General features: G+C 35.6%; 1 long non-coding RNA gene across 2 annotated transcripts; it reads right to left on the reverse strand.

Annotated features, from left to right (window-relative positions):
* Window positions 1-2,943: 2,943 nt before the first annotated feature.
* LOC125669302 (uncharacterized) lies at window positions 2,944-18,980 on the reverse strand. Of its 2 annotated transcripts, XR_008802491.1 has the most exons (5): window positions 18,829-18,973; window positions 6,486-6,503; window positions 4,092-6,340; window positions 3,228-3,426; window positions 2,944-3,135 (listed from the first exon to the last, which is right to left on the reverse strand). It is a non-coding gene; the product is annotated as an uncharacterized LOC125669302 (long non-coding RNA). The 2 variants fall into 2 exon arrangements; XR_008802492.1 differs by having other exon boundaries at window positions 3,228-6,340; window positions 18,829-18,980.
* Window positions 18,981-21,622: the final 2,642 nt, after the last annotated feature.

Below are 21,622 nucleotides of genomic sequence, written 5' to 3' on the forward strand. Positions count from 1 at the left end.
AATTCTCGCGTGAGACGTTAAAACAATATACAATCAATCAATCTGTCCTTCAAGTAGAGTTACAGTCTCGACAGAGATTTCTTGTTATTTTTAGAGAGACTTGTACACGAATCCTACATTTGCAGTGACTTCCACTGAATTTTTAATAGAAAATTGAGGATGGTATCCCTGTGAACTTCTGAAAGGTACTCCTTCACTTTTATGAATGCACCGTTAATATCATGCAATTAGAGCGGTGAATCCCCAGTTTAGTAATGACAAAATACCTTGACAATGGTGGTTTGATATTTTATTGTCAATAAATTCTGGACTTTCAATCTTTAAAAAAATCTGTAAACAGATAATAAAAGGTGGGGGAAGCTGGCGTCATCTACTTGTTTACACGAGACTTCTTTGTGTTCATTATCCCTTGTTGTCGTTGTTTTACGATGCCTGCTTTCTAGGGTACTTCGGATTCTAGCAATTACTGCTCCATGGGATCGTCCTATCGTGATAGAAATAGATTTCGAAGAAATGTTATCCAAAGAGCCGGATTTCTGAAATCCACGGAGAATGAAATGTGTGCCAAAATGTTCGGTGTTGTTTTAATTAATTGGCATTACAATGTTATTTATAAACGATTCTTCCTACAACTGCCAAATTAATACATTTATGTGCTCTAATGATATCAATACTTTTTATGAACTCCGGGAGAAATTATTTTGATACACCTGATCAATTGATTTGCAACTGGAAATAATTCTTGCGAAATTAATATAAGATGCTAATTCTAGCTCTTGATACTGTAGATGAAACTCTAGATCCTTGCGACTTCATATCTTATTAGTCTGCAATATCGCTATATTGGAACCTCACCAAGCTCAAAGGCGGATCTGCAGTTTTTTTGGACACCTATACATTACAATACTAACTAACCGAAAATGATATTTTTAACTAAATTACATATGTAGGTTTTTAGATTGTATGAAATAATGTGTACCGGTATGTATTGTATAGGTTTGGGGCCATTATAATCCATTACGATCGTCAATTCAGTTCAAGTTGTACTCAGATAGCATCCCAAATTGATTAGAGAGGATCTTTTATTGAATTAGGAGTATCTCCAGTTGGAATCCTCATTCGCTAAATTAAAATTCTGTCGAATTTTATTCGAGCACGCTTTAAATGGGTAAGTCTTTAAATAGAAGCTATCATTCCAGTATAGCTGTACATGTACCTACGTGTTACACAAGTTTTGTAATTTCAGACATTTGTTAGCTGACCTGTTTTTTTTTTTTTATTCTATTGAAGCAAAATTTATTAAAAAACTTCTACTTGAGAAGAACAAATCTCTTGCTGTCGCTTTCAATTCGACATTTAGATAAATCGACGTTTTTTTCTATCAAAAATTATTATTTTCATTCATATGTCGATTCGATATATCCCTGTGAACTCGAAATGAAAGACTCCACAGAGTCCTCCACTTCTGCTTCGTACTTTTTTGAAAATGAATATTGACGGCAAACTAACAACTCAACTTCATGATACATGTAATCGGGATGATTTCAACTTCTCAATCGTCAACTTCCCACATTTATGTAGCAATATTCCATTATCACCTGCATATGGTGTTTATATACCTCAAATGATTCGATACGTAAGAGCTTGTTCTGCGTATGATCAGTTTTTAAATCGAGACAGGCTACTGACAAACAAGCTGATGTTACAGGGGTTTCAACAGTCTCGTTTAAGATCAGCATTTCGCAAATTCTATGGTCGTTATAACGATCTAGTTTGCCAATTTACAACCTATCTTTAGGTCAAATACTGTCTAACATGTTTCATATCGATTGTTAGGCCGTTCTATGCACACTGATTTGACTATGGATTACTCCGTTTACCTGATCAAGATATAGGGCTTTCGGCGGATGTGACCTATCGACGGGGGATATTTACTCCTCCTAGGCGCCTGATCCCACCTCTGGTATATCCAGGGGTCCGTGTTTGCCCAACTCTCTATTTTGTATTCCTTAAACGAGTTATGAGATTGATCACTGTTCGTTATCTTCACCTTTCATAGATGTACAGTATTAAAAAAATAAATGGAATACGAATTGAAACATACAATATAACATGAGAGAGAAAGAGAGAGACTTGCCTGCCTTTCATTGTGCTCATTAAAGCTACACATTTAGCGTTTGTGCACGATACCGGTATCTAGGATTAAGGAATACCATTTTTTATTTTTACATTTTCAACTGTTTTCTCTTATACGAAGGCTGTTCGATATGTAATGTGTATTGTACGATACCTCAAAAGCATTCGACTAAATTAATTAAATGAATAGTGCATCCCTTCAAAGTATTCTCCGCGGTTTGAAATACATAATTTCAATCTCTGAATCCATTTCTGAAATGCGTCACGGTACGCTGATCTAGGTAGATCTCTGAGGCATTGACTGATGGCTGAGCCAAGAGCTTGTCGGGACTTGTAACGACGACCAGATAAGAACTATTTCAGTTTTGAAAAAGGAAAAAGTCGCATGGGGCTAGATCTAGAGAGTATGGTGGATGTGACAAGACAGTAACCTTCTCCGACTTCAAAAATTGCTCCACAAGCTCAGATATATGTGATGGATCATTATCATTATCATGAAGTACACGAACATGCCTAAACCCTGACACAGGGCGTCATTTATGATAATATTTCTTGAGCTTTTTTAGTAAAACATCTCGGTAATACCGACCTGCATCACTTTTGCCCTTCGGGACCGGAATTTGTATGGCTATACCATCACATGAGAAGAATATGCAATAAAGAACCTTCTTCGTGCTTATTGTTTCTTTTGGCAACTACAGGTCTTCTACCGTATTTAGTTAGCCATACCTTGTTTCCAATTTTTCTTACTGGTTCGAAATAGAGAACCCATGTTTCGTCACCAGTAACAATAACAATGTTACAATGTTTGCAAATTGTCTTTGATTGAATTTGGATCTTTCCTTTATGGCAAATTAGAATTACATAGTGCATTAAGACCTATACACCGCAATGCCGGTGTGCCACAGCCATTAGGTCTACAGCCATGAGTGATGCCGGTTTCCAAACACGCCAAATCATGTTTATGTCGGGGCATCGAAGGGAGGCGTCGTTGAAAACCTATAACAGAAATTTATCGAGTCAACAAAAGCGTTTAATGAGCTCATGTTTTCAACAATTAGCCTACAAATCCAAATCAAACCGTCCCTTACCTTCGTACACTTCCACATCCTCTGCGATGTCAGTTCTGTCAGGAGATTCATCTGCATCGTCTGTCCTGTATATAAATGATTTCCCTACACCTGACGACTGCCGCCCTGTTCTTCATGTTCCTCCACCTCAGTCTTCTGTTAACTCCGTTATGTCCACAGAATATCTTTCAAAGTCGGTCTTCAATAACTGCGTCTTCAACTTTCAAAAGTGAAAGGCGCAGCAAAGCTGTAACGTTGCACACACCCTTTCGCAGTACGTTTTTATCAGATTTTACCAAAGTTACCAATTTAGACATAAGGAAGAGTTTTCAATTATGCATTCCTGATTTAATGTATATGTCTTTGTTGACATACTTGCTTTTCAGTGTCTTTATAATTAAAACAGTTCTTCATTTGATGGAACTTTGTTGTGTGTTTTCGTCATTTTAAAAGAAGCAATATGTTGGTTAACAATATGAAATGTATGGAAACGTGTTGTTAATACAATTCAGCAATGGTTATCGATCAAAAATGTAAATATAAGTAATAAGGTATCATTTAAAAATATCTATCGGGATATAAATAAGGGTTGGTAAGTGATGAAATTTACCATAAACCCTCCGGAATTTGATCACGTGACCAACCCTTATTCATATCTCGAAGTAAATTTTAAAATGATACCTTGTTTCTTAAAAAGATTTTCTTTATGTGATTTATATATCCTCAGTTTGGAGTCTGAACCTTTGACCAAGGTGTCATGAGTATCACAATTTTGTAGATGCTCAATATGATTGTTAAGAAGTGAAGAAGATTCTCCAACATTTAATGCATTTTTACTACATGTAATGATCCATATAGTTCTAGCCTGGAGCATGAACACCTTACCTGAGGGTCATGAATTCACAGCTGTGGCAGAGGCCTCCATTCTCAATATAACTGTATGCATCTACTTTGTATATGTCCAGACCTGGCCCCTAACCTAAAAGTAATGAATTTCACGATTTTGATAGATGCTTCTTTGCTAACCATGCACCCAATTTTAATGCTAGATGTAAAGTAGAAAATTATTGGACATTATAATATTTATAAGGTTTTAGTCCCATCCCTTGGACCCAAAATGTCCCAGGATCTCACTGTTTCTGAGAAGTAACAAAATGGTTTACGACGGAAGATGCATTATGACGGTTATGATAGCATTGAGTCATCCATGTAACTGTAGTAGCCTATGATAAAAATACTTACAATGTATTATTAAAAAAAAAAAAAGAAGAACTCGAGTGCAATAGTTACGAGTGTATATGTAAGGAGGCACCTTGACCAAGTATTTTAGATAAAGGAAGCCAGCACGTAATGACCTTCTAAATCTTAACATGGCATGCTCTGTTATAGGTCCCTAGTCTGTTTAGATAAAGTCGTTAAAACTGTGAAGGTTACAGTCTTTTCTTGCAATTAAATTTTCGTTATTTTCGCAATATGCCATATAACCATGAAATTTAAATGCATTGAATATAACTTAGCCATAACATTTACAAACGATGAATATTGATAATATTGTAAATCGTGAATTTAACATGAAACTTGATTCAGATAATAAACCGTGAAAAAAGTGATGATAACGAACGGTGATCAATTTCATAAATCCTGTGATGAATAGAAAATTAAGATAAGGGCAAACACGAACCCCTGGACATACTATAGATGGAACTAAGTGCCTAGGAGGAGTAAGCATCCCCTGTTGATCGGCCACACCCGTCGTGAGTCCTGTATCTTGATCAGATAAACGGAGTAATCTGTAGTCAAATCAGTATGTACAAAACGGCCTATGAATAGGTATGAAACAAGACAGACAATATTCGACATATTGACAGGTTGTATTTGCAAATTATATCATTTTAACGACCTTAGAAATAGCAAAATACTGATTTTAAACGAGACTGTTGAAACCCCTGTAACATCAATTTATTTGTCAGTAGCCTGTTCCGATTTAAAATTGAACATGCATAAAACATGCTCTCGTGTATTGAATCAGTTGAGAGACATAAGCACCATATGTAGGTGAGAAGATTACAATCAGAATACGGAAAATTGATAATGGGGAAGCTGAAGTCCCCCTGTTTGTCATAAAGTGGAGTTGTTAGTTTGTGGTTAACAAAATATCCATAATGAAGTAGATATAGAAGGCTCTGTGGTGTCTTTTCGAGTTCACTGGGATATATCGAATCGGAATATGAATAAAAACGAGTACTGTTAATAGATAAAACGTAGTCAACATATCTACAGATCGAGTCGTGAAAATAACCAAGAATGAATTTAAAGGTGTATATAAAGGTGAAGATAATGAACAGTGATCAATCTCATAACTCCTATAAAAAATGCAAAATGAAGAGTTGGGCAAACACGGATTCCTGGATAAAGCAGAGGTGGGGTGAGGTGTCTAGGAGGAGTAAGTATCCCCTCTAGACCGGTCACACCTACCGTGAGCCCTGTATCTTGATCAAGTAAACGGTGGTCCTTAGTTAAAATCAGTGTGCCAAAGAACGGCCTAACAATCGGTATGAAACAAGTCAGACAGCATTTGACCCAATGATAGGTTGTATTGGCAAACTAGATCGTTATACAGTATCAATAGACATAGACAAGCTATACATATGTATGTAGTATAGTGAAAGCTAATCCTCAAAACATCAAATGCAGCTTACATAATAGAGATCCTGCTTCACTTAAAACGATTCCTAAGTTTTTTTAACTACCAAAATAAAAAACCAAAAATTTGCTGCCATCTTGTAAGACACTACGGAGCAGAACATTCATTAAAAGTGGTATCATTTCACTTCTTTACCAAAACAAACTTTGACACACATCTTGGTATCCTTCCTGATTAGATTTGGCCATTCTCTGTCTTATTCCTTTATGCTCTCAAAATATCTGCAGCTGCGTTTATTGTGCGAAGTCAGGAATGTACCCTTTAGTGCATGAGGTATCAATTAGCGCAAGCTCAATTAATTCTTTTGAAAATCACTTAAATTTCAAACCCATTGCGGTTCCGGTGGAGTTTCCCCTGAGTGTAACACAAAATATCATCATTGAGCGCTCTCGGTGACTTCGTTTTGACGTCACTATGGTACATGTAGACACTGGAAGGTAAAGAAAATACAAGTATCTTTGTAACGCATTCATACTTTAAAGCTGTATGGTCCGATGTTTATCTATCATTTTCGTACAAAATTACTTTAAAGCAGATTAATTAGTTTTTAAAGCTGTTAATTTCCCCGTAATTACCTGCATGAAATCATTTGTCTGTAAAAGAAAACAGTGATAAGATTATCTAGAAAGTAAATATAGCGGGTACGCATAAATAAATTTGCCGCTCGTTACATGTAAGTCTATTAGGCGTCTATCAATAGCCCTACACGCATCATGGCAATCCCAACATGACGTATATAACTTAGCCTCAACTGTTTAGAATTACTAAGAGGTAATTAATATTTTTATTTATTCCTAAACTTATGGCACGGTGCTATAGTAACTATACACAGCTTTACACAGACAAGACCACCGATGCGATGAGTCTGAACTGGACTCGTCACTGTCATTTGATTCGTGTATTATGGAATGACCGAGTGACAGTTGTTTGTAAACACCGATTTAAAATCAAATAATTTTGGTCAAAACTGGTGAAATGTATGTCATGTTGTACAGCCTCATAAATACTTATGTGTGATGATTTAACAGCGTTTTTACAAGGTGGAAAAAATGTCGATATTCTGACCATACAGCTTATGTACACTTTGGTATGATCATACACGTGATGTTCATTGGAGAATACAGGGAAAAAATGTGACTTTTTTCTTGCCATACTCTAAAAATAGCATCACCAGTCCAGAGATTAAGACTAGTGCAATATTGTAACAAAATTAAATTATTTATTCAAAATGAGCCCTGTGATGTGTTTGATTTATATTGGGAATTTGTTTGTGTCAAATCTAATAGCAATCTGACTTAGAAATAGAACAGAAAAAGTGACCGTCTACGTAATTTTTTAAAACACTAGTATTAAAAGGCAAAATATCAACAGACCTGGGTCACTTTGATGTATTCTTAGACGAATCTAAAGAGAAGATTGACTCCAAATGACTTGATTTCTTAACTTCAATTTTCTTCTTTAATTCTAAGGACGATCTCGGAAATTGGAGGTTTTAGCCATATCCATGATATAAATAACTAACGTATTATTTCAAATATCTTCTGAATGCATCTATCACGAAAACGCCTCTCAGTCCTTGTAACTGAAGCTCTTAGTGTATAAACCTTTGCCTTGAGAAGTTCGCGTGGAAACTCCAACAAATAATAAGATACAAGTATCTTTGAATACGTAAAGTACGAATGGTTTCTTATAGAAAAATATTTTTGGTGTCATCAATACAAACTTACAGAGGTCGCAGTCTGTATTCAAGGGGGAAAACAGACAACGACGCACCACAATTTCCCTAATACATCATCATTAACTTCAAACAAATATTCAAGTCAAAAGATTATAGAAGATTTTTTTTTTCATTTCATTTTCTACAACCGCATCTAATTCTTTAAATCTGAACTCTCTTAAAATGAAACAGTGTGTTGACAATTAAGTATTATATTAGAACACATTAAATGCACTCTGTGTATAATTTTTACATTATACACTTTCTATTGCTTTGAAAAACTAAACATTATAGAATTGTCGCCTTCACAAAAATTTAGTAATGGGTGGGAGGACCTCAGGTGTGCACACGGCTCAGATATTGATGTACAATGACAACGCAGAAAATGAAATCTTGATTGACTTTGGAGCAGCGCTAAAGTGTGAAATTACAGGTTCCGAGAACAATACAAGACATATTCGAAATACCTCCAATCTTTTTATTTCTTCAAAAGGATTAAATTTCAGTTTTGAAATTCCTATGGTAATGAACATTATAAAAAATCTTTACATAATGTAGTTTGATGTAATATGGGTTAATTGTGACGGATAGATTTTTTTATATTTAGTTACCATGTGCAAAGCAAAGTGTCAAATACCCGAAGTACAACAGGGCTTAAGGATTTCCATATGTATATCTGTCTTCCATGGGGGTAGGTTGTTCGGTAAGGCCAGGAAGGTAAACTCATTGTCTGTCGTTTTATGAGTTGCTTGAACCATCAGGTCCTCTTCTGATGGAATTCAAGATATGAGCAGAAGATAACAAAATTAGGTAAAACTATTTTGTATTAATGCATACAATATAACAAAAAGACATTAAATGTGACCATTAAACCCCTCTCCCAGTATATAGTGACGTGACTGCCCGCCACCTGCAGAGCGCAGACACTATATAGAGCGTCCCACTGCGCATGAACATGCACCGAGAGCATTGACCGCCATCTTCTTCCTCTTCATTTTCTCCTCCAATCTAAGTATACCCTTGATTAAGAGAGAGATTACGGAACACGGGTCGACTCCTTTCTTTTTGATTTAGAATCATATCACTATTTGCGCAGTTGAAGGAATGCTTTAATTTATTCGGTAAAATTTTTATGCCTTACAGTGTTGATGACGGAGTTTATGAAATAGGTTTCTATGTTATTTAACTGTCATTTGTGAGACGAAGGTGGGTAATTTGCTGTGACAAGGTCATTCAAAGATAACATCCCCACCACACAACGAGGCCGGATTGGAAAAAATGGACTGAGAGCAGTCGTCAGATCGCTTCCCATTTTGATGTTTGTGATACGAGTAGGAGAAATTATCACCGTCTTGTTTAGACACTTAAATCTATAATTTGTTTGGATACGAGCGGTATTGTAGAATTAGTAGGCCACAATGTCGAGGAATATTTTGCAAAAAAAGCGGTCGAGTGTAAATTAAAGCAAAAGATGTTATGGGGGAAATGCGACTGTTAGTGTTACGCATTGTGGGGTATTTGGTTGCATTCGTATAGATTGAACGTTGAAAAATATAATCCATATTTGTGTTTTAAAAATTTAAAACAAAAATTACAAAATATTTAAATTGCAAAGGACAGTATTTAAAGGACTAGACATTAACCCATTCATGCAGGGGTGGGCATCAGAATTTGGAAGTAAAAATCATACATTGGAGTTTTGTTGTCTTCAAAGTAAAAAGTACATATATTATTATCAATTACATGGGGATTTGTTGTGACCATGTTTTGTTTGAAAATGGAAGTTGTATACTAAATAATGTGTAAATGTGATGTCTCCATATAAGTGAAATAGTTTTGAAATTTTGTTAAGCAATCCTTTGATACCAAGACCTATCACCAAAGGACTAAAGTAAGAAATTATTAAAAATGGACCTCTCTCCAAATTTTATCTTTTTATGGTCAAAAGGCGTCTGCTTATCTAAAACAATTAATCGTTTCCATCTCTTCCACACACTTTCTTTCTACGGGCTTTTATAAATAGCTATGAAATAAATGCGTTGACGATTTAAAGTTATTTTGACGTCCATGTAATGCTGAGCTAGTTTTAAAACTATCAATATTCATTCGAATGGTGTAACAGAGATTTTTAACTGTATCATTTTGTATCAAATTCTTCATCGACCGCCCCCCCCCCCCCCCCCCTTCATATAAATTTGTGTATATGCCGGAAAAGAATATTCATTTTAATAATAAATGGAACATCGTAGGAAAAAATGCATTTGTGTTTTGCATGTAAGCTTGTGAAATTCATAGCCCTATGATTGATTGTAGCATTTTTTTGTTCTTATTATATTTTTAGTAGAGATACCATTCCAAGAAATGAATTAACAAAGAAAATTTAAAAATAGCTATTAATATAATACAATAAATTTACAAATATACATAATAACAATGAAAATGAATATTAAAAGGACCATACTACACGAGAACAATAGACGGCGATAATGTAGTGCTCTTTCAATAGCAATGTTTCACAGTCGTTGTATTGTTGTTTTGTAATTGGAGGGGGTGTTATGATTACTGGATACTAATAATGATTCCACATCATTACCATGCTTGTATTCTCTAGTCAAGATCTCAATAAATTAATACTTGCACAATGTAGCCATGTTCATCAAAACTCTAGACCGACTCACCGAGACTACTGAATTGGTTCTAGAGTGAGACTCTGGCTTTAGATAAGGACCCCCACCCCCCATCTGTCTCCCCCTGTCAAGCTTTCCACCAGAAGTCTGACACTAGAACCATTATGATTGAGTTTTAAAATTTCAATGATTACCGAAAAATAATCCCAAAGTGTGTGAAAATGTGTTATTGCTGGGAAATAAGAATACGATATTTGTAAATTGATAAGCAACCAACCTAGTGCATATATAGTCGAGATGAAATACACCATGCACATGATATTGTACTATAAATTCCGTGAATTAATGGCAAGCCGTTATACTACTTATTCAAAAATGATATATCTCTTTAACTTAGAGATATATCGCTTAAACTTAAAGAGATATCCCTAAAGCTAGAGATATATCTCTTAACCTTGAATAATAATCCTTATCTTGGATATCTCTTAACCTAGAATAATAATCCTTAACTTGGATATATCTTAACCTTGAATAATAATCCTTAACTTGGATACCTCTTAACCTAGAATAATAATCCTTAACTTGGATATATCTTAACCTTGAATAATAATCCTTAACTTGGATATCTCTTAACCTAGAATAATAATCCTTAACTTGGATATATCTTAACCTTGAATAATAATCCTTAACTTGGATATATCTTAACCTTGAATAATAATCCTTAACTTGGATACCTCTTAACCTAGAATAATAATCCTTAACTTGGATATCTCTTAACCTAGAATAATAATCCTTAACTTGGATATCTCTTAACCTTGAATAATAATCCTTAACTTGGATATCTCTTAACCTAGAATAATAATCCTTAACTTGGATATCTCTTAACCTTTAGTGATATCTCTTTAACGTAGAAATATATCTCTTTATCGTAAAGATATCCCTTTATCAACGTAAAATAGATATCTCTCAAAGTTCAAAAGATATACTTACAGATTTTTAAATGAAGATATCTCTCTAACTTTGAGTTATCTTTTAAAGCTAAAGAGACGTCTTTTTCCATTTACTTTCGCCTCTTCAGGACCGTACGTTTCAGCCGTGGCTTGTGATGATGTGAATTACGTTGAAAGTGAGTTCTAAACACATATAATGTAAAATGATTGCGTACATGCTAACTTAATCTGGAATGCTAAAATTGATGTTGTGTCATTTCCGTGCGATTTCACCGGTGTTGAGGTCGTTGGAATTTGAAACGTTTACCATTTCTGTATAATATCCCCCCGCCACACACACACACATTGCAAGATCAAATATTTGAGTTTTAAATGCATATGTGACAGTAATCGATTTCGTGGACACGCAATATAATCAGCATAATATTTGACGTCACAGATGTGTCTCAAAAATTGTACGCAGGTACATGCATTTAGATTTTATTGATGCAACAGACAAATTGGCATAGCAAGAGAACATACGCTCGAAAAGAAAACTTTTTAATAGATGTTCCCTATGAGCTGACCTGCTTTACTATCATTTTACTATTTTTTATTATCATTATAAATTATCATGTGAACGTACTCGTGAATTACACATATTCATGTTTTTGAAAACAGTAGAAGTCACTCTTGTGCAATGACGTCAAAGTGATACTGTTATTCATTTATTCATTGGCGGATCCAGAGGAAGGGGGTCCGGAGGTCACGACCCCCCCCCCTTTCGTCAGAAAATGTTGCTAATAAAAGGTAGATATAACGCATTTTGAGGGTGGTGCCCCCCATCCCCTTTGAAAACCAAAATTATTGGTAGAACCCCCTTTCAAAAATTCCTGGATCCGCCCCTGTTATTTATTGGTATAATCTGTTTTACTGTCATGTAGCTGTCATTTTGTCACAAAAAATTTAATTCAATGAACATTGCTTTATATCATATATTTCAGTATATCTTTAAAATTCTTCTCAAGAACAGCATGGCCATGATTAATCATATTGATATGGAAGCATCTTCAGGTAGTACAAATTCAAGTTTGTTCAATTCAGGAGCCCAAGAGGTAGGATGGAGCCACAATCGGAGATCAATGTTTTATTTAAGAAATGAAACTTATAATTCTTTGTTTGATGCATGTATCAAACGAAACATTGGACGGAAAACTTCATCAATGCGTGTAGCGCATTGATGAAAAAGTTTTCCATCCAGTGTTTCGTTTGATACATGCATCAAACAAAGAATTATAAGTTTTATTTCTTATCATTTAATTATGTTTTTAAGATAGAAAAACAAATAGTTTCTCCCACCAAAAAGCTTGATCAACGTTTTTGAAATGGCGCGTAGTAATACATATATATGCAAGAATGAAAACAACAAACGGCATGGCTGTGCGTTCAGGTGAGGAACAGTTACTGTGCAGATCTAAATGGATTATACGCCAAATTAAAGGTGCAATGGTTAAAAGCTGAATTAAATATAAAGGAGGATAACAAGTGGTGACTGGATTTATGCTGCATTGTGTTGGAGATGTTGAACACTGGTTGTGTCGTTGGAACGGTGGAATGCAACTCGGCTCCATTTCAATATCGAGTAAAAAGTTCAACACCTCTTCATCTACATGTAAAACGCACTCGTTGACTGAGCCCCATATAACGCAGTTCAATTTCATTAATATTTACCAGATCAGAAGTCGCCACTTGCTCCGTCATGTTATCGATCTCGTAAAGCAGACGATTCATACCGGGAATTCGTGTAATCTGTCTACTTCTACCAGTAAGGGGTCTACGTCATCAAGTTGACTATTTTGCCACGTCATCGCTTATGAATTGTTTCTTTAAATTAATTTGTATTTTATTCATATCTTTAGTTGTGCTTATTTTTGATAGCAATGAAAAACAAAAATCAAACGAATGCATGTCGTTATATAAAATGCTTGTGTAGAAAATCCCGTTCTATAAATAGCGCTAAAATTAGAACGGGGAAGACGCATTCCATAGAAAAGTAGTCCCGCGTGCTAAGTGCAGATGAACTCCGAACGAAATTTTGACAGAGAAATCAAACGAATTTTTCAACCAATCAGCATCGTTGTTAAGTCTTCACTTTAAAAGTTATTAAATGATATGGGAATATACAGGAAATTGATTAAAACAAATTCTTCTTAAGATTGGCAGGACCACACTAAACCATATGGGGGGATGTCATTTTTGTCCTGTTTGTCTGAAAATTGAACCTTGAAAACTCTCATATTTCATCTGTGCATTCATTGTGACAAAACCTTTCTTTTGGTATCGAAGTTTTTAACACTGTGACCACGGAGAAAACCTATCATACTCAATATCTCCTAAACTATCTAAGTAGGGTTTCATATTTTGTATTTGGATTCCTTATGGCAAGGAATTTTATTTGATGTCATGATAATTGACCTTGTCACCTTGACTTTGGAGTTCGACCCAATTTTCAAAACTTTAACTGAAACTGAACCTTGGTCATAACTTCTGAATGATGAAGGATACATCTTTCATATTTCATGTATACATTCCTTTTGACAAGACATTTCTTTTGGTACCCTTTTTTTTTTTACTTTGTAACCTTCACCTTGGATTTTTGCCTATTTTTAAAAGAGCTAACTTAGGCAATATCCCATGAACTGTTTGAAATAGGGCTTTTATATTTTGTACATAGATTCCTTATGGTAAGACATTACATTTCATAACATGGTTTTTGACCTTGTATCATGGTTATGTCATGACCATTTAGAGTTTGCCACAATATGGTTTCAAACTTTTTACGAGAAAAAGACTGCAAAAAATCTTTTAACAAGATGTGTTTGTGAAACACAAATGCCCCCGATAATGGCCAATTCCAAAGATGGCCAAGGTCACAAGGTTAAATATTTGGGTACCAGTAGAAAGATCTTGTCACAAGAAATGTTCATGTGCAATATGAAAACTCTAATATTTACCATCTAGAAGTTATGACCAATGTCAAATTTTTCAAAAGCAGGTCACATGCCAAGGTCAAAAGATTTAGTACCCATGGAAAGGTCTTGTCACAAGGAATACTCCAAGGTCAAGGTCACAGGATCAAAAATGTTGGTAACCTCGGAAAGGTCTTGTCACAAGGAATACTCATGTGAATTACCAAAGCTCTAGCACTTGCTGTTCAAACGTTATTAGCAAGGTTAAAGTTTCAAACAGAATGACAGACAGGACAAAAACAATATGCCCCCCCCCCCCCCCCCGATCTTCGATGTCGGGGGCATAAAAATCGCAATAGGTGAACAAAAGCAGGTCCAAGGTGAATTGGGTGAGCGATGTGGCCCATGGGGCTCTTGGTTTTCTATATATATGCATAATATTAACCGACATCCTTTATTGAAATTAGATAATAGCAAATAATGGTGCTATAAATACCGCAAATCACTGTTATTACACTGAAATGTAATTCACATAGTTTACTACATTGCTTTTGGGATTATTAAATTATCTGTGTTTATTGTGGCTGCAATGCATTACTACACAGGTACACTGTATGCTACAGAGGCGGAAACATTCACTGCTCGTGGTAGATCAACAGTAGAGCGTTCGCTTCGTAACCGGGACGTCGTGAGTTCAAGCCCTGTTAGTGTCAAAGTGATTCCTCCTTCGCCAAACGCTCGGCATTTAGAAGTGGGAATCACGGGTCTTTCGGATATGACCGTAAAAACTTAGGTCCCATGCCACGACAGGCGTTGGCACGTTAAAGAACCCTCACTGCTACAGTCCTACAACTGATGACGTCTCAATATGAATGAAAAATTCTCGACGGGGCGTAAAACAAACAAACAAACAAACTTTATGAAGAAAATCTAGAACTAATTGATTTTGAGAACCCCCAAATCCTTCCAATTTCTACTTTTTAAAAGTTGAAGTGATGTCTTGATCCAAAGCAGAACTTTACAAGTCTCACATGGAATAGAGTCGACTTCCTGGCAGGTAAGTCCCACTATGGGGGAAGTTTCACTCTATAACTAGTTGTATGCTAATCAACTAACAGATTAATTGTGGTCTCCAAATGGAACGGCAAAGCATCAGTATGTGAGTTTATGCCGAAGTTCATAGGAGTTAGAGCTGTTGTGAGGGTCACGTGGCATTTGTTGTTTTGACTCAGCAGGTGTATGAAAGAAATAAAGGATTAACAGCGGATCTAAGGTCGATAATCCGGATTTCTGCGACGCCTTGTTAACTTTTAATGAACATCCTTTGATAATCCTTGTAAGAAGACACCACGAAGGGATTAACTTGTAGTTTACAAGTGACAAGAAAGGGAGAGGGGTGCGATAAGAATAGTTCACATACAACTTGTCACCATCGTGAAAATCTGGGTCTCTCATCAAGTCACAATTAGTTGATATCGTTTTACATTCTAAATCTTCTCATGATCATGTCATTTTGGCGAAGATTTGACCAAATTTGAAACTTCATCTGTTCGATGAGTTGCATAACCTTTGTAACATGTGGACACCCTTAGCGACCAGCGACCCAGGGGGGAAATGATCATATGTCGGCAATCTGTCATTCACGTCATATTATCATTTTTCTTTACGTCTTCTTTGACACCTTTGTCGTTCGTCTGAGAGCATCACACCGTTACGTCCTCAATGTGAAGTGTCTCTGCTCAGCTTTTGGCATCGATGAAACTATACAAAAAGAAAGCCTCTGATTTTTTTTATTGGATGTTTGAAACCTCTGGAAATGTAAATTGAAATTTGGCATGATTATCTCGCTACCCCAAACTCTCTATTTCGAGGTTAATTAAACGTTCTCTCTTGTAATACACAGGATCGTAACTACCCACTTCACTCATTGTGTAAATCTAGGACAGAAAAGGAAAGTACGTAGATAGTTTGTGGTAGTCGTAGTACACAAATAGGAAGAATTATTTATTGATGTACTCAACGTGTGTGACACGTCATGTTATGTGTTTGTGTTGCTTTATACCAACAACAACAATTCTTTGAAGTGCCCTTGACTGATTTTCATTGCGACAGAGAAAAATATATGGCTTTAAAAAAGAAATTTTTGCGGATGATGAATTCGTGTGCACCAGTTTAGAAAGCATTTTGTCAAATACATATTACAGTGACATTAATAACTTTACAGTAAATTTCATTCATGAAAGGTTTTAATTAAAAAGGCCCCCCAACATGTATAGTGAATGGTTAAACCACACTAGTGCATGTTCCAAGAGGGATAACTTGTTCAGGAAAAAAGTCACACAAACCTGTGTTGGCAGTTGCTGAACCAGTATGATTTTCTTAAAACAGTTAAAGAAAAATGTGAACTTTTGAAGAAAAAAAGTTTTTAGACGTTATATCACAAATAAGAACGATTACCGACGAATAGGAATAAATGGAATGTTTAATTTATACCTGCTTGATGAGGTGGAAAAACAGACTTATTTAATAGACTATTTAACGTTACAAACACAACAAAGTGGAGGACGCGGGAGAGTTAATGCGTGTCATTCGTCCATCCACTCACAGACTGGATGAGATCAGGAAGAAATGGTCCTCCTGTACTACATGTAGTGACATATAGAAGAGGGCGTCCCAATAACGCCGAGAGGCTGTGAAAACCGCGAAAGTCTGTACTTACTCACGATAGTATCGTCGTTTAAATAATCTGGCGGGTTGTCAATGTCTCTAAATGTCTTTTCACGGTTTCTGTGAAATATTCGCTTTAATAGCATGGTTGCCACCATATTTATACCAACTTGAATGATCTTAGGACAAAGGTTAAGGACGAACTTATGGCGAGGCCTGAATTCAGGAGAGCTTCAAGAAATCCTAATACATACTTAGGACACGTCTTAGTCCTAAGATACCTTCGTGAACATGCCTGCTGGATATGAACTATCGAGATTCTACGCAATATGAAGATGTTCGCGTTAACTACATGTAATTGTTGTAATGTAATTCGGAGGGGGGTTAAGTTACAAACTACACGACACATTTCGGAAATCGTAATGTTCATTCAAGATTTAGAGGTCACCAGCCTCGCTTAAAACAACATATTTTTGAATCTGCAGATTCTTATACTACAGGGTAGTAGAATTATCATCCGCTAAAATTTGAATAAATCGTTATATTCATAAAAACGGTCTTGTTTGGAGAAAATTCAACTTTCTAAGGAATTCATAAATTCGGTGAATTTTACTCAAACAAATTCTAAACATGGGGCATATAGACCTGCAAGGAAATAAGATCTAAAGTCTGTACTTGATACTCACGACATATAGACCTGGAAGGAAATATCTAAAGTCTGTACTTGATACCCACGACATATAGACCTGCAAGGAAATATCTAAAGTCTGTACTTGATACCCATGACATATAGACCTGCAAGGAAATATCTAAAGTCTGTACTTGATACCCACGACATATAGACCTGGAAGGAAATATCTAAAGTCTGTACTTGATGCCCACGACATATAGACCTGCAAGGAAATAAGATCTAAAGTCTGTACCTGATACCCACGACATATTCTAGTTTAAAGAAAGTTGATACAGACAAGAGGTGGATGCACGAGTTGATATACACATGTACATACATGGTTTGATTTGGTTATAATAAGATGAAATTCCTTAAAAAAAAGAATGGGGCTTGTAAATTTTCTATTGATGTATATATTATCCCTCCCTATATAAATTTTCCTCACTCTTTTGAACGTAATTTAGAAATCATGGAAATAAATTACATTCTATATGGTAATTTGTATTCATTTTATATATAAAAACATAAATTTAGTTTTCGTTTGCGTCATTTTAGAAAAAAAGTTTGTAGCAAGTGTCGTTAATCTTCATGGGGATATTCGGAAGCCTGTAAAAGGTAAAATCATACCAACAGAACAACACTACGCGATCATGAATTATAGGTTTTGTTTAGGTATTGGCAGTAATATGTAACTAAGGATATGTTAAATAACTGGTTAAGAACATTTTCATACTTGCTAACAAAGAGGGTGTTGCACTTCTGTGGTTTATTCCTAAATCACTTGCACTTCCACATTAAATCTGCTAGAATGACGCTAAGACTCTTGTGAAAGCATGTCTGCGAGCAATTTTTTAAAAAGTATGTTGCTTGAATTTACAGTGACCGGTGATTAAACCCTGGGGTATCCTAGCTACTCAGAAATTTTCATGTACAGCAAATATTTGATTGAAAATTTACCATATATACAGTTATATTAGCACATTCATCAGATTAAAATAAAAACGACATCAAAGTATAACAGGTAACCAACACGAACTAATGCGCTCCCATTCCTGCTTGTTTGACAATGATTGAAATTAACCTGTGTGAAGCAATCCTTGTGGACGATATGAAATCAAATAGAGAATACACATCAGAAATAAAAGGTCCATGAGCCACGTAGCTTAGCTGTAATGTTACATACTGCAAAACGTGGAGGTCGTTTTATCGATAAGTAAGCTTGCTTTGTAGAAAACTACAGTGACTAACATTAAGAATACTCCACTAGATACTGATAAATATCGTAAAATGATGCAAGTGAATAGTCAATCGTTTGAAATCGTGATTATAAAATTCTTACCGATGAGGTCAGCTGCCATTTTTTTTTTTTTGATAACCGTAATATATATGTTGACTACGGTCACTGGCTTGCACACAGTGAATTCCAGCCAATTTATAACGTTAAATGTATGAAACATAGGCGCTCCCCTGCTTAATTGTTATATATATATATATATATATATATATATATATATCTACTATACTATAAACATAACAAGGCATGAAACTCGCCTCCATGTTGGATTCCGCTTAGGGGCACTTTCTGACTAGTAACGAGAGTTTTTCGCCCAAGTCCGGCTTTTCTCAGACATTGGAGACTGTTATTTATTGAAATAAAATAAAATCAGGCTGAATCTTGCAGAATATTCGGCACATTCACACGTTTTCTAACTTTTTTCAGCAACACACCCTTCTTCGGCCGGAAGTTCAAAGTTTAACCGATTTTTAGACAACTCGATCGTCGTTGACTTCATAGACGTTTTCTAAAAGTCCGAGAATTTTGAGCGGAAATTTTGAATTGAATATTGTATACATAGTAATATAGTAAGTATTGCGCGAACTTTTGAAGGAAAAATTTGAGATGTCCTATGAAACAAGAAGGAAACAAAATGTTAGGGGATCACTCTGCAATATTACAGACAAAACGTTTCATTTTTTTTTTTCTGAGCTGGAGGTGGAAGTCAGAAAACTCTGTACAGACAAGACATTACAGACCTACAGGAGAGAGATGTACACATACATAGAAAAGTCACTGTTAGGAAGACAAGAGCTTCACAGAGCATTTACAGAATTGTTCCTTAATGACCACCCAGGAGGTGTCATTCCTTATAATCAGACATGTAGCTGTATAATCTGTGATGTTGTGAGTGAACTTTTCCAGCAAAGTGTTAAGTTATTCACAATCTAATTAAAATTAGATCCTTTGATCCGCTCATCTACTATCGCTACACAAAGCCCTTGTGTAGCGATAGTAAATGAGCGGATCAAAGGATCTAATTTTAATTAGATTGAGTTATTAATGAAAGTGAATTTGGCACAGTTTAGAAGAAATTTTCTTCATGCTCTACAAGTGAAGAAGAGTAAAGCACTCAGACAGAAAGTGATGACTAAAACCAAATGCAGTGATAAAAAATTTAATTTCAGCTTTCTTCTCAATGATTCTTCAGAAGACAAGAAGTGAATCAAGAGTGAAATTTTGAATATTAAAAGATTTGAACAGATTTTCACTAAAATGCAAATTATTCAAATAGGCAAAGCTTATGGACTTTCTCTCAACCAAAGGCAGAACAAATCTGTGACGATCGAGTTGTCTAAATCGGTTAAACTTTGAACTTCCGGCCGAAGAAGGGTGTGTTGCTGAAAAATGTTAGAAAACGCGTGAATGCGCCGAATATTCTGCAAGATTCAACCTGATTTTATTTTATTTCAATAAATAACAGTCTCCGATGTCTGAGAAAAGTCGGACTTGGGCGAAAAACTCTCGTTACTAGTCAGAAAGTGCCCCTAAGCGGAATCCAACATGGAGGCGAGTTTCATGCCTTGTTATGTTTATAGTATAGTAGATATATATATTTTTTTAACAATTAAGCTGGGGAGCGCCTATGGTATGAAAGGTGAAGATAACGAACAGTGATCAATCTCATGAATCCCATAAGCAATACAAAATAGATAGTTGGGCAAACACGTTCACTGATAAACTTTTTTTATGAATATATTTGCACTTAGCAGATGATCAACGCCGCAAATACTGGTATTTAACTTTCGACTATTTTTGCATATTTTACGTCACCTGAGTCACTCAGATGACCTATTGCAATTGGTCTGTGTTCGTCGTCGAGAGTTGTGCGTCATCCATCGTGCATTAACAATTAAACATTTTGAACTTCTTGATAACTACCATTCATTTTTCAAATTTGGTATGAAGTATCCTTTGGACAAGAAGGGCATAAATTGTAAATTCCTTGATTCCCGGGGTAGGGGTTCTGACTCCAGGGCAGAGTCAAACTTGGTAGATAGTGTTTATGTGTGAAATATTAAAATAACATCTTCTTTAATGCTTTTGACACTAGATTGACAGTAAATGCATATTTAAAAGTAGCAGGTAGCCCTTAACCAAAATTTTAAATTTCATGATCCCAGGGGCAGAGGTTTTGGTAACCCGATTGGAGCCAACATGGTCATGTATAGTGATTAAAAGTGATTATAACTACCTTCCTATTCTTTTCAAATTTGACAAGAAGCATCTTTTGGACAAGGGGGACATAAGTTGTAAATTTCAGGACTCCTGCACCTCCGAGGCCTTAGGGGCGGAGCAAAACTGCCAAAATTGACCAATTTTCAAAAATCTTCATCTCTCATATCTGTAAGAAAATAAAGATATAGCCATGTTGACCAGGAAGGTATCTACGAAAATTGTAAATTTCATGACCATTTTTATGGTCAGACATGTACATAGTATGTCGGGCTTCGTAGCTTTCATCTTTCAGGTGTTGAATGACAGTGGCCTCTAGGAGAGTGTTACGTGTATGAGCGAGAGAGACTGCTGCTTTGCTTAAGTCCTTCATAATATTAGAAAATGTCCTAAGAATTATTTCGAACTACCATTTGACAGGGACACGGCTTCCTGCTGTATTTATTGTACAAGAATGCAAACTCATCTGCCTTCTCAATAAGTAATTTCAACAGTTTCACTGGGCACGTGTCTGTGGGACAAAATCACCAGTGTGGTTAGAAACGAAATATTGAAGGAATCCAACTTCAGTTGACAAAATGGAAATATGCACAATGTCTAAGAATAACTGTGTTGGTCAGTG

The sequence above is a fragment of the Ostrea edulis genome, chromosome 4 (genome assembly GCF_947568905.1).
Source record: "Ostrea edulis chromosome 4, xbOstEdul1.1, whole genome shotgun sequence".
NCBI classification, from domain to species: domain Eukaryota; kingdom Metazoa; phylum Mollusca; class Bivalvia; order Ostreida; family Ostreidae; genus Ostrea; species Ostrea edulis.